The sequence below is a fragment of the Corvus kubaryi genome, unplaced genomic scaffold, assembly GCF_017639235.1.
Source record: "Corvus kubaryi isolate FWS band 111438036 unplaced genomic scaffold, C.kubaryi_AGA036_p1.0 37391, whole genome shotgun sequence".
Taxonomy (NCBI): domain Eukaryota; kingdom Metazoa; phylum Chordata; class Aves; order Passeriformes; family Corvidae; genus Corvus; species Corvus kubaryi.
The window spans coordinates 7653301-7667552 of NW_024581130.1; the positions used below are offsets into that span (position 1 = coordinate 7653301).

General features: G+C 39.6%; 1 protein-coding gene and 1 long non-coding RNA gene across 3 annotated transcripts in view; one reads left to right on the forward strand and one right to left on the reverse strand.

The window, feature by feature from the left end:
* CD247 (CD247 molecule) overlaps positions 1-14252 on the reverse strand; it is a 51770-nt gene that overhangs the window by 31449 nt on the left and 6069 nt on the right. The gene's annotated exons all lie outside the window — the stretch shown is intronic.
* Positions 1-14252, forward strand: part of LOC121669300 — a 35458-nt gene that overhangs the window by 15921 nt on the left and 5285 nt on the right. The window contains exons 2-3 of the long non-coding RNA XR_006017697.1: positions 2044-4153; positions 13338-13479. This is a non-coding gene — a long non-coding RNA (uncharacterized LOC121669300). The remainder of the gene's footprint in view (positions 1-2043; positions 4154-13337; positions 13480-14252) is intronic.

Genomic DNA, 14252 nt, shown 5'->3' on the forward strand with positions numbered 1-14252 from the left:
TGAATCCAGAGCTCTCTCTAGGATTCTGTGCTCGTCCTCATCTGTGTAAGCAAAACTTTAGGAAGGTCATTTCTACCTTTGCCTTACGGGTCACAATCAAAGCAGTGTTTGAATTGCATCTTGCCTCTGAACCACAGCTTGGCTTCCCAGGATCATTTCTAACATGAAAAGGGTGATACAAAGGAAAGTTACTGGGCCATCATACCTATAATTCTCCCCTTAACCCTATGCTTTGCTGCTTACCCTCTGATGCTTTCCCTTTTGTTCTCACCTCGGCTGTCTCTGCAAGTAGCCTAACCTTGACAGAACATTTGCCTCGTTCTCTCCTCCCCTTCTTTTAATCTTACCCTTTCTCCCCACTCCACATACATCCCACAGGAAAGCTCTCCCATTTTAAATCACCCAGTAATAAATTCCAACCAAACTCAAACCATCTGCCACCACAAAATCCCAGGTAAAAACTGAGGGCTTGACTCTGTGCAAGCATTGAGGTCTCACTGCTCTTATCCATCCCAAATGGAAGGTCTAGGTCCATGTCCCTCACTGTGTCAGGCAAAAGATTCACCTGCTCTGCCTAATAAAAAAGGGATCTGAACAAACCAGGTACTTGACTGAAAAATTTTAGGAAGTTCCTAAAAACTATCCCAGTCAACTTGTGCTGCATTCCCGCAAGCAGAGAGAAACTTTGCTGATAAAAGCTTTTGTTCAGAGTGCTGAGGGAAAGATGCAGGTCAGACGATTGATGTTGCTTTTCTGTATGAAAAGAACTCCTTATTTTAATGGCCATAATAATAAAAACTTGCCCCAGAGCCCAAGTTTGAGATGCATGCTATATATTCTCTTGGAAAGCCTCAACATTGTTAGAATACACTTATTTTTAGCATGCAGCATATTGAGGTATTTTATATATCGATGTTATATTAAAAATAAAATAAAATTGATATATAATAAAGATACTATAACACATAATTATATATATTTACCTTAAATGCTTCTTCATCTATATAGGGTTGATTAAACCAGGAGGAAATAAGAAAACATGCTTTAATAAGTTATATTGGTTTAAAGCTTGGGTTATTGAAATTGCTTAGGATATTTGGGTCATTTAAAGTTATCCATTAGCAATGAATAGTTGGCAGTATTGCCAGAATTTAGGTAGTTTAAGTTATAAAAAAATACACATGCAGTATACCTAGTACTTGAACATACTGTGAAAATTAAATCAAAGTTTTAATGCACCTGTAAATGTTATCATATTAAAAAAAAACCATCATAGAGTATTTACTTAAAATAACTCAAATGCAGACATTTTCTTTCCAGTGGTTGGGATAAAAATAAATATAAGAATAATTACTCTTTTCTCCTTTAGCTATCCAGGGAGTAGCTGTCTCTCAGGAGCACAGGTGGGCTTTTTACAAATAATAGCACAGTACATAATGAAAAATTTCAAAATACTCTTTATTTCCACTTAGCTGTAGTAAGTGGTAGGCAAAGCCTGTCAGTGTCAGACTCAAAACAAGATTCCCACTTCCTAGAGATAAGGCACCGAACAGTATTGCCCTAACCCTATCAGGCCAAGATGAAGAAAAGTAAGTTTGTAATCCAGAGACATAACATGACAAAAATAAGAATAAAAATAAAATGTATTTGGAGTGGTGCTGTTACAATATGAAATAGGTTACACTATCTGAGTCCACATCATCTCTTCTTATATGTTTGCCTTTTTTTAACCAAAAGCCTGGAATAAGAATTCGTAGCAAATTTTGTTGAATATATTAAAATTAAAACATCAAGGACTCTTAACAAAAAAAAAGGAAAAGAAAACCCCAACAACACTAAAAAGCAGTTTAATGTGAGAGAAGGATACAAGAGACCTATAGAAAACCAGAGTTTCCACAGAAGTCCAAATTTAGGGTATACAGGAAGTAGGAGATGAGAACTGCTGTATAACTTCGTTTAAACAAACTCTTAATTTGACAAAACACATTGTCCCTGTGAACTGCAGGCCCACTAATACGTGTCCCCATTTGTTTTCTCTTTCAGCTGAGTCTGCAGCTCCCAGAATAAAGCTGTCACTTGAGCCAGCAGGTGCCTCCATCCCCGCCTCCGACCTACAACAGTTATGACACGAGATTAAGAAAAACAGCCACCCCTGGCAGCCAGGCTGGCGCGTAATGAACAGTTTAACCCTGGATAAACCTAATGACAAGTGTGGGTGGCTTTGATTGAAATGACAAGGCAGTTTGTCACCCGTTGCTCTGTCACAGAGATCAGCAGTGCTAGCATTTTCTGCTGAGTTGAGGGGAAAGCAGCCCGACACTTGCGCATTTCAGAAGGAGCGCACAGAAACATTGAAAACAAAAGGAGTCACGGTCTCGGTGTTGAAGCACCTCTGTGACCCTAAACAAGTCAGCAGTGGAAGAGACACAGTCTCTAAGATGCTCTTGTGAGAAAACACCACTGTCTCTGGAGATGGACAGAAAATTTTAAACAAAAAACCCAAACCAAACCCACAAAGCTCTCTTACTTTAAATCACCCAGAGGCTTTTGACAGAGGTACTCAGCTATCCAGTTGACCTCCATGTGAAACTCCCAATAGCAACCTGCTTTGCTATAAGGGTTGTGTTTCTCACTGATGAATGTTCAGTGCCCATAAAATGATAACAGCAGAACTTGATTGCCGTTGTAAATCATTAAATAGTCTTGAGATCCAGCTATCAATCACTGCAGTTTTAGATGATACTGTTTATGGCGTTACCCGTGCACCTGCTTCAATATAGCAGCTGTCCTCAAAAGGCTGCATGTACCTCAGACCTGCAAAGACTTGTGTTTCTGGTTAATCCTAGCTTCAATTAGTGCATTAATTAATACACTGTACAAGGTGCAACACAATCAGAACCCAAGTAAACAAGCAACAAAGGGGTATAGGCACAGAAACGGGCAATGGCCATTTGACATTCATGTGGCAGATGAGCGACAGCCCTGGATCCAGAAGCACCACAAATGGGAAAGCCATGTGACAGTATCATGCGATGACCAGCAATGTGAGAGGCACCATGGTTTTCCTGTACAAGAGTAAAATTAACATCACAACCTCAGACCCCACGACATTATTGAACTTACTCCCTGCATGAGTTTGAAGACTGTGGCCTTACCATGCTTTCATTTTCTACACCCACACACGGCTTTCCTGAAAGCCCCTCTGATTCTGGTCCTCAGCTTAAGGCAGGTCTAAAGGGGAAGAATTCAAAACATCTTCAGCCTCTGTATCTGGAGAAAATTTATGGTAGCTCCTCTGCCACCCACTCTCCCCATTCCTTTTCAACACCTTGGAAAACCCCTGCTATTTTAAATTTACATACCTTTCCAGTTACAGATACCAACATTTTGAGGTAGTCAAATGTTCATCATCCTACTGCTTTGCTAAGATCAGTAGCAGCCCACCTGAGGGTTGCCTAGCCAGCAGTAATCCCAGGACAGACATCTGGGTTGATGCAGACACACTGTCCAGTCTCACAGCAATCCCCTGGGAACTCAAGACCTTATTCCTGATTTTCATATGTACTTTGCTTGGAAACAACAACAACAAAAGTATTTCTTTATAAAATGTTGCTAGAAATAAGAAACAAATCATGAAGGTCGATGGATGCACTTTCTCCACTGAAACTTCCTATTTAATGCAGCAGTTGTAGTATTGCCTTTTCAAGGGAAAAACAGACTCAAAGCAAGATTTCCCTTCTGGCCATAACACCCTTCTGTCAGTTTACTACAGAACAACACATCCATGGTGGGTTCTTTTGGAGGTTATTTTCATCTTGTTCCCCTTCAAATGTCAGCTATTGTTACAGCAGGGATACTGTAACACGCCTATACCAAAGCAGGAGTCCGGTGGGAAGGCAATCTCTAGGGAGGGACTGTCGGTAGGTGTTTGAGCGCTGCTCATTTCCCCAGCCGCGGCCGGGGCTCTGCCCAGGAACTCTCCCAGTGCCGGCCCGAGGGCCCTTCCCGCGCAGGGAGCACAGAGCAGCCAATGGGAGCGAGGCTGAGCAGGGGCTGCGGAAACCCCGTGCCGCCCTCACGGCCCCGCGCCCGGCGCTGCGCCATGGCGGCGGGACCAGAGCCCGACCGGCTGCTCACGTCCAGCTCCTTCAAGGTAAAGCCAACTTTGCTGTTTTCACCCAATAGATGGTTGCTTAAGCAAAATGCTGCTGCCTTGTGGTTTCCAGCACATCTACAGCATTCCCAGTAACAAGGATAGTATCATTGAGAGTATCATTTTAACAACCAGAATCAAACCTTGTATCTAATATCAGTTAAGACTTCCCTTTCCAAGCCCTTTCTGTCTTAACCTAAATCCTCACTGATGTATCTCATTTACTCCTTATCTTCATTGCACGTGTCATTTTGGACTCTACTATTTAGTAAAATTTCAGCTTTGCCAGCATCCTATTATGAGTCACCAAATGGATTTTTAACCAAATTCTGTGTCATACTGCTGTGTCTGGGCTTTTCCCTGCTCAACATGATACTCATTTGCTGTCAATCAGGTTGGCTTTGGTTGATGATTTTTAAATCTCTTTCGATTTGGTGGTTGTAAAGGTATGTAGAGTATCTTACAACTCATCTACTACATGCTTCAGCACTGCATTTATCTTCCACTCCTTTTCATTCTTGTTGCAGTGGCTTGTGTGGAGCTACTTATCGTAATATGAGTTTCTACTTATATAGCAGTTTTTGTGCAAAACCAGCAACATGAAACAACTTCCCCTTGCTTTAGCTGAAAGCTCATGAACAAAGCTCCTGAAATATACTTTTACATAGTTTTTTGCCTGCTCTGGTCTAGTTTGCCATTCTATTAGATCATCATGAATTCAAACTTGGAAAGATACCATATTTAATGGTTACAGCAATTGGGAGTTCTGTTGCTGGCTTTGACAGAGACTTTCTGAAAGACAATTAGCCATTCTGCACATTGATTTACCCCATTAGAATAGAAATTACAAGAACATACTACTTCAGGAGAGGAGTGTGAGGACCTATTACAGGTTATGAAGTATTTCCAATTTCTAGGAAATCATTAGATTAATGAAAGCAATGAGATGAGTAGTAAGTGCTGATTCATTAAAAGATTAAAAATAGCCTTTACTGGGGGAAGGAAAGGTATTCATCAGATTAATTGTTCAAACATGCTGGGAACATCATTTATTCTGCAATGTAGATGGTCAAGCCACATTCCCAAATCACGTTACAGCCCAGCCAAAACCAAAGGCTATCACATAATTCAGGGATAAGGTAAAGACACAAATCACAGTCCTGTCTGCATTGCAAGACCGAAACGTGTTAGACTCCCTGTAATGTCAACTATCAAGAAGCTAATTTTAGTATAGCTTAACTAATTTGCACCATGGCTTCTCTCTGTCTCTTTCACAAGAGTTCATTTATGGTGATGCTTTCAGGAGATGTTCCATTCATACTGCAACACTGATACCTGTTGAGGTGCTGATAAGGGTCAAAAGCTTGGTGTAGCCAACCTAGACTAATTTCAGCAGTCACACAGCTACTTTTTGATACGCAATGCTAGGTGTGGAGGTGACGTCTCACACACTGAACAGCGTTATGAGGCCTCTGTCCTCCCATGAGTTCACACAATCCACCCACCAGCAGTACTTCACTTGGAGAAGAAGGAACGTGACTGAGGCAATGACCTACACCTTGGGATAAGCAACACAAACAGGCCTCTCTGACCAAAAAAGACACATCAAAGGTCTATTTCCTTATAGCAGAGCATCACCCCTACTCTTCCTTTATGAGAGGGCACAAAGAGTTGGAGTTGTCTGCTCCTTGTACTCCAGTATGTCTCACTCTCATACACACAGCCTCCTAGATGTATGGTGCTGGTTTAATGGTTTGTTGTCCTGACTTCTTTCTCCCCTAAGAGAACAAGCCATCACAACACCTTTCTGGAGCTGACAGAACTGCCATGGCTGTCATCAGCTCTCTAGATATCTCCTGTCATGAACTCAGACATTTTATTGAAGTATTATCTAAATACAACATTATGTTCTTTCTTAAATTTCGAGTTCAACAGGCAAGCTGTCTGTATTCAGTGGTAACTGCACAGGCAGTTTTACTGCCATGCCAGAAACTTCAGACCATTTATTCAGAAAACTGGGGTTTGATGTAAATTTTAGAACCTGCGTGTCACAGAACTGCATTATGTTCATACCTGTAAGCTGGCTAAGAAGGTCATCAGCAACAAAAATTCAGGAATTAAACGTATTCATGTCTATCGTTGTTTGATGAACCTGAGCAAGACGGCTGCTGAAAAGCCCTTTCTTTAAATTCAGTTGCAACTACCATTGCTTTTCCCACACTACTGACAGTTCAGAGACCCTCTACATGAAAGGATTACACAGGGAGGGGGAACCAACTTGCACCTCACAATTCCATTAAAAGGATCTGTACTATTCCTTTCTCCACTCACAGTTTTAAATGCTCTTGAAGCAGTAGCAGTTTTAACCAAATCTTTCTTATAGCAGGAAGGCTGTATATCTCTCAAATAATATCAAAGGTGTTACTCCTGTCATTCAACAAATTCAATATTTTAAAGACAGGAAATTTGCCAGCTCTTAAGTTCCAATAATGCAATTCTAAAAGGTGACAGGCACACACACAAAGCCTTTTTTTCTTATATAGGAAGCGTGTGTGTAGGAGAACATCCAGGGATATACAAGTAGCATGGCCAGAGAAAGTCAAATAGAATGAAATTAAGAAGATATTTATGAATTCGCATTTCTGGATTTCCCAACTTCTGTTTGCATCTTTCAAACCATTTACTATTACAGATATCACAATAAATCTCAGATGGTGGGGAGGTAAATAACTAGGAAGACATACCCACACCATTTGATTAGAAAGCACAAAATCCAGGTAGTAAAAAGGGAAGAAGTAGGACAGAGGAGGTCCCAGCAGCAATAGCCCTCACTGCCTTTGAAACAGTAATGCCAAGATTAAAAAAAGAAGTATTCCATTATTCCTGGCACCTGCTGAGAAAACATTATTCCCTCCACCTTGGACTGCATGTATCTAATAGTAGAACTTCACATACTCACAGAAAACTGCTGTTTATCTGATAAAAGATGAAAGATGATCAATAGATTTTATAATTTTAATACATCTGCAGGGTGCAGTAAACAAATGCTGAAGATCATCTTTGATCTTCGTGAAATGTACATTTAAAAATGGTTTCAAGAATAGACGTGGAGCACATTTTCATGCTGATATACCAAAGAGCACATGTGAACTTAGCCATTAAATTAACATAAACACTTCTGTAATGGGATTATCAAACCTCTCAAATGCATAAATTAGAACAGATTAGGGCTGAGGAAGGTCTCCCTGGCAGACTTGGCCTCCTACAGCCAACCATCTGAAAAAGTCCATTCCATAAACTCGGCAAACTGTTCCCAAGTAAGGACTTGGGTTTTACCCACTTTGCCCTGTGCCAAAGCTATTTGGATAGTGTAAATTCTTCTTGTTGTCCTCCTGAAGTAATTCAGCAATCAGTTTATAGCTTTTTTTCATCTTCTCTCCCCCAGTGTATTTTAGGCAGCAATCATCCCCTCCATGAATACTCAAGTGGGTGTCCTTTTACATGCTACAAACAGATGTTGAAGAGGCAATGTTTTGACTAATTATATGTAAACTCCATTCAAACTGCCACTTGACTTAAGGGCTCTATCACCAAATACTTCACACTTTTTCTTCTCAGCTCAAGACCCCAAGACTGAAAGGCTTGGGGAAAAAAAGAAAATCTGGAGTAGCTTTCAGTCAAGCTCACGCCTGTCTGGTTCACACACATGACACAGAAAATAGCTAAGTGCCAGGTATGGAGCATTTTCCAAGCCCCATTACAGGTATTACCCTGGATAAGCCGAAGCAGGCAGAACAAGAGCTCTGCTGAAATACAGCTCCCCTCAGGCAACTTCCCTTCTCAGCAGCCCGAGAGGAAGGAGTTCAAGACCAAGGTGCTCTGTTGGGTGCCTGACTCAACAGAGTCTGCATACACTGAGCACATAAACTGCACTCAACCCTCAAAGGAGGGCCTTGCCTTGATGCCTGGTTAATAGTTAATGCACAGGGCAATCCTCAGCAGCCAGGAGCTACCTGGGAGAAAAGCAGCATGCAGGGGGAGGCAGACAGACAGCTGACAGTGGAGCTTCAACACCTGCTGAAATAGCAAGAACTACTCCCATTCAAAATATCACAGATTTTAATTAGCCTAAATGAGATATATGGACATCACAATCATCAGGTCTTAGCACAGGTGTTCCTGTAGGAGTAAGAGGTAGCTAGAATCATTGGTTTTGTATTTTTGCTATCCCAGTAAGGCTGTCTCTAAACAACAACATTCAGTTGCCAACCAGGCTAAACACCATCACGTTAAGAGCTATGACAGATGTGTGTGTTGTGTGGAGGGCTATAAATGTTCTTTGGCTCTAGAGCATATTTCCTAAAGAGCTACAGATGCTTTGTATGTGTGAAATAACACAGAGGCATTATTTTTTCCTCTCTATCCCCACTTGAGGAAGGCTAACAGCACACCCATAACTGATCTTTACTTTTTTGTTACTCTCATCCATTCGAGTCTTGAATTACAAAGGCTTTTTAAACAGTGGGAAGGGAAAGTGTTGTCCCATAAGCAGGAAGTGTCACTGTGTGTGTGGATGTAGCAGCAAATTAAATGCAGGCACTATTTTAGTTTTCTATATATGATTTTCTTACTTACTATATATATAAAACATTGCATTGGAGGATCTAAAGGATACTTGATAGATCTCAGCTTTCAAAACACCATCATGAAATAGGCAAATAAACCTCTGTATTGATTAATCAAATTCTAAAATACCATATAGGGTCTTCAGGACCTCATGTTTTAACACTTTCTAAGTGTTATTTGTGTGTTGGCAACCAGATAAGTAATGCACAGTTAACAAAAAAAGGCAACAGTGTGGCCCATTTCGATTAAACTGGAATTGATTGATCCAGTTCCAGTTTATTGGAAAGCCTACACACATTCCAGTGGTTTTCTAAAGGTTGCAGAGTAAATCATCAACCGCAAGCGAAAATACAAAACCCACAACCCCATTTTCCCATTTTCTCGCTTTATCTAAAAACCAGCACTGTTTCACTAAGGGGAGAAAGACCATTGAGGATGATTGGAATTGTCAGAATTATCTACAAATCCTTCAAAAAAGATCCCAAAGTTCAAACTGCCCGATTTAAAAATGTTACATTTCATTCATACTGATTTTTCTTAGTATCTTAATAGCCATCTTCCTAATCAGATGGATTAAAAAGCACCAGAAGATACTTAAAAGTAATCAGAACTACAACAAAATAAGATAATGAGGAGTTAAAGAAAGATGAAAACCTCAAAACAAACCTGCTTTAGCAATTATACCTTTTTTAACTGGAGCTCTCATTAAAACTGCTTTGTAAAATCATTTATATATGCAAATTCACAAATAAATGCCAGATAATATAACTACTTATAGGCACTCATTTCCTTGTGTATAAGATACCTTCTAAGTATGGTGAGGCTGAACACTGCCATGTTTTTATTACACTACGACCCTAAATCATCAAAAGAGGTGAAGACCCCACTGAATCCAAAGGCACAGAATGAGAAACTTTCTCCATTCCAAATCGTTGGCATATACTGCAGTCTTTATGGAGGAGGCAGCAGCTCACAAAAACATCAGTAAATTGGTTTCCAATTATCTGATAACAGCACCTTCCCTTCAGCACAGATCTTTGTGTGAGCTGCAAAAGTCTGGCTGAGCAGCTGGGTAAATGCCCAAGCAGTTTGTCTGAAGCAAAACTCCTGCTGACACCACTGGGCAGCTGCCTAAGCAAGATAGCCAAATTAGTTTTAAATTAGCTATGCTTAAATAAGTGGCATTTATTAAAACACTGCCGTGAACTAATTAGAAGGGGAAAGTTCAACAGAAATTAATTACCATCTCCACATTACAGTTACAGCACATCTAGAGGTGATGCTGCTTGCCAGATCTTTTTGAATACCTGAAGCCCTCCTTTCAGGCTCCAGATAATCCTTCTGTTCAGGAAAGGTCAGCACATGTGCTGGGCTTTCTCAGATTGCCTCTGCTGATTGCACTTCGTGTTGCTGAATCCCTCACATCCCCGTGTATCTTTAAGATTTGGTAGCCTTCTTCCAAATCTTCCAGGCCTGTATAATTAGATGTGGTTTCAGCAGTGGCAGAACCATCCATATATAAGCATATATTGCCAGACCTCATGTTAATTCTATTTTTATATACCCAGGCATGAGGGAACAGCCCCACCTCTGTGCAGCGTTTTGCAGAGACTCTCACACGCAGGAGCCTGCTCAGTGATTCTGGTCGTGCTGGAACACAGTTGCTACTAAAGAGAGCACAATAATTTTTGCCAGGGTGGATGGAGAAGCTCTTAGATACACATACCCCATTAACTGATTGCAAAGGATTAAATTGATTCTGTAAAATAGTACAACTGAGGCTGAAATTTAAATTTTTTTTTTTTTTCATAGGTTTATCAAGCTCATCAGGAATATTTCCCGGGAGAAATTCTAATGGCTCATTAACTGAGGAATCTTTCTAGACTCCATTAGAATTTCTCACCAAAATCAGCAAGTCTCTCAAATGGCTTAGCATGTGGGAGTCCCATTCAAGCTCCTGCTCCAAATCATTCAGAATTAGGAACTGAATCTGCATTTCCCTCTTCCCAAATGCAGAACACAAACTGCTCACTGACTTTTTGCCGTCTCACAAAAATACTTCGGATTGGGTTTGGATTACCCCAATGGAAAATAAGGGCGAGGATAGCAGGGGGGAGAATATTAAAATATTTCAAAATTTTGCAGAAAGTTGCTTCCCTTTAAGCTCTGTTTTAAACCTGATATTTGTTCTACTACAACCATTATGTCTAACAAATAGACATTTGGCTCAGGATGTAAAAAGAAGAGCAAGAGAGAAAGGGGGCAAACCTGTTAGCTACTTCTCTGCAGCTGAGAAAGATAAAATCAGAGAAGAACACTTTGGAAAAGATGTTACAACAAGATAGGGCTGAAGGTTCATATCTGTAACTTCTTTAAGAGAGTTATAAAAAGAAAAAAAAAGTCTCAAGCCTGAAAATAAGCAGTGCTGCTTTTCCATCAGGAGAGACGTAGCTAACAGCAGCGACAAATGCATTATAGTGCTGCTGAGTTTTGAGTCAAGTAGCGAAATAGCATCTGAATTATTAGGAAAAAAAGAGATTAATTTAGCTGCATGAATAGACAGGAGAAGAAAAAAAACAGTTCTACCTAGTTCACATTAATAGTAGAGACATCTGAAATTTAAGAGAGAATTCAAAACAAGGTAAATTAAAGTTGCTTCTCCTAGAGAGAAGTAATTTTGTGAGAGAATTTTGGGTTTTTTAACATTTGAGTCAAGGAGAAACTCGGAGATGTGATCTGAATGGATCACACTTTGGAAATTAAAAAGAAAGTCAATTAATGACCCCAGTTGGCACAACATTGAATATTTCATTATATTTTTAGGCAAACCATTTTGGAAAAAGAACAGCAAAACTGTTGAAGATCTGTAGTTCTTTCCAGACTTTTGTGGGCAGACCATCATTTTGAAGTTACAAAGAGTCTTCATCAGAATCTTAGATCAAATCGAGACAGCCTCAAAAAAATTACTGTAAGTTCTCTTGCAAACTTGCTGTATTAAAAAAAAAAAAATGGACAATGTTGTGCTATTTTCAATAAAATTAGGAATAATTTTCTGGAGAAAAAGAAATAACAGATTGTCAGCAAACTGCACTGAGCCTGATGCAGAAAATAGGGGCCATCTGCCAAAATTTGGGATGGTTTGGGCTTTCAAACAAGGGCATTTTAGAGCTCATCAGCAGTGAACGGCCACCCATCTGTGCCATGACCCAAATGGAGCAGGATGCAGGACTGTGCCACCGGGAATCAGCATTCCCTGCACCACTCTGCTCATCTAGAGCATGGGGTGTGGGTAGGCGAAGCTCCCATCACCTCCCTGCTCCAATAAAAATGAGAATGGGTCCTACTGAATGAATAATTAAAACTAATTCTATCCAAAGAGATCTAGAGATTTCTTTTCTTTCCTTTTTAGATGCGTATTCTGAGAGGGTTAATTCTAGAAAGCCTTTCTGGCATATATTAGAGGCTCATTTTTTAACGTAACTGGAACGGTGTTTGACCTTCTGCTTGAAATCCAGGCAGCTTAACCTTGTTTATCTTCTCTGGCTTGCTGGCTACAGTTATGCTCATAACACATGAATGCTCAGTTTTACATTTAAAAGATCAATAGTTTCAAGAAGTTAAAAATTAGGCAACTAGTGATGGGGTATAGTGATTTGCCTTTCCTTCTCTGAAAGGTTTCCTCATTTGCTTTCACTAATTCTGAGATTACCACCTGCAAATACTTCGTTCTCCTACTCCACTCATCAGCGAAACCCCTCAAAAATATTTAGGCAGAGAATTTCCATGTCCTGAAAGAGACTGAAAGAACCAGAAGCACTTTAGTAATGAAGATGTGACAGATAAATGAGGGGGAAAAAAATGCAGGAAAGAAAAAAGCATGAAGTCAAATCTATCCCTAGTGTAAGCCTCTGGTTAATTATCACATGGGTTACTTTGGTTGTGTTGCATTTGTATCTCCTCAAATTCCAACAGACTATTAAGTGCTGAACCAGTATTAATAGCAAGGATTTTTCCATTTCCTGAGAAATATGAAAATTAAAAGTCATAATAAAAAAGTCAAACAGAAAAATGTATACTTACATTGCCTCGTACAGCACTGCTTCCATACACTTCTCTTGAAAATCTTTTTATTACAAATTGCCTTAAGAGTTTCTAGTCTATAATGACTGAGTCTGTCGGAATGACTTCCCCTGTGGACACTAACTCAGCTATTTTGCCTCTAGGCAACGAATCATAAAATAACATAAAACAACAAATGAATCCTGAAAATTAGCAGCAAGTTGTTATAAAATGTGTAGAATTTAAACAGCATTCTTTCCAAAATTATCCAAAGATACTAATTTGCTATATGGATGACATTTTATGAACAGAGCAACTATTCTTGTAGTAATTCACAGAATTATTTGTTTGCTTCTTAGAAACTGTCTATAGTATAGACTTTTTTTAGAAGTTATCAACAATAAGAGTATTTCTCTCTCTCTGTATCCCATCTTTCTTCCCTTAGAAAATGATTATTAATCCAACTTGTAAGATGTTATTTTATTTTTGCCACCTCCAGAAATGCACCTGCATGCTTGAACAAAGTGCTGCTGAAATTACCTTACTTACATAAAAGCCCAAAGTGATGACATTGTTCAACTTTGCATCATGGAGAGAAAAACAAAGAGGAAAAGAGAGTGAGAGGACTCCAAATAATTCCGGTAAGACTTTCTTTCCTGGAGTTGGCTTCACATGGCTGGATGGGAAACAACATAAATGGCAACAACACACAGTGGATAAACACAGAAATTATTTCTGCTCCCAAAGACTTGATATGGGGTTTCCTGACTGAAGCTTGCTGATATGCAACTAAAGAAACAACCAAATGTTGTAGTACTTTTATGGCTACGCTATACAATACGATATGCATCACAATTTTTCCTTGCAAAGGTTTAAAATTCTGCTGTATTAATAGTGAGCTGCAAGATCCCAGCTCAGGAATCCAGTTTATATATATTTTTTAAAGGAGCCATTCAAAACTTCAGTTATTTCTGAGTGACAAAATGAACATTTGATAATTAGGAATCCATGGTATCGACCATCAGGAAGCTTATCTCCCTGACTGAAATGATGTTTGCCGAGAGTATTTAAAAAGTGACATTGTCAGACTATACCAAACTCTTGCTTTAGATTGATCTGAAGTAAAGTACTGGATGTTCAGTCTTAGTTTGAGCTGAATTTCTATATGAACTAATTCAAAATAAGTGTTTTGAAAACAAAGTATCCAATTAGTTTGGGCCCTGCTCCAAAACCCACATGCCCACGCAAAGAGCCTCAATTTGCTCCCACCCATCCAGTGGTCACTAACTGGAGATTTTTCTGTTCTGTTTCCCCTAAGCCTCAGTTTGCTTTGTGAGGAGATGTACACCATGGGGAATTGGAATGAATTTACAACACACACTGGTGCTTTTATTATTTGGGAAGCACTTTATAA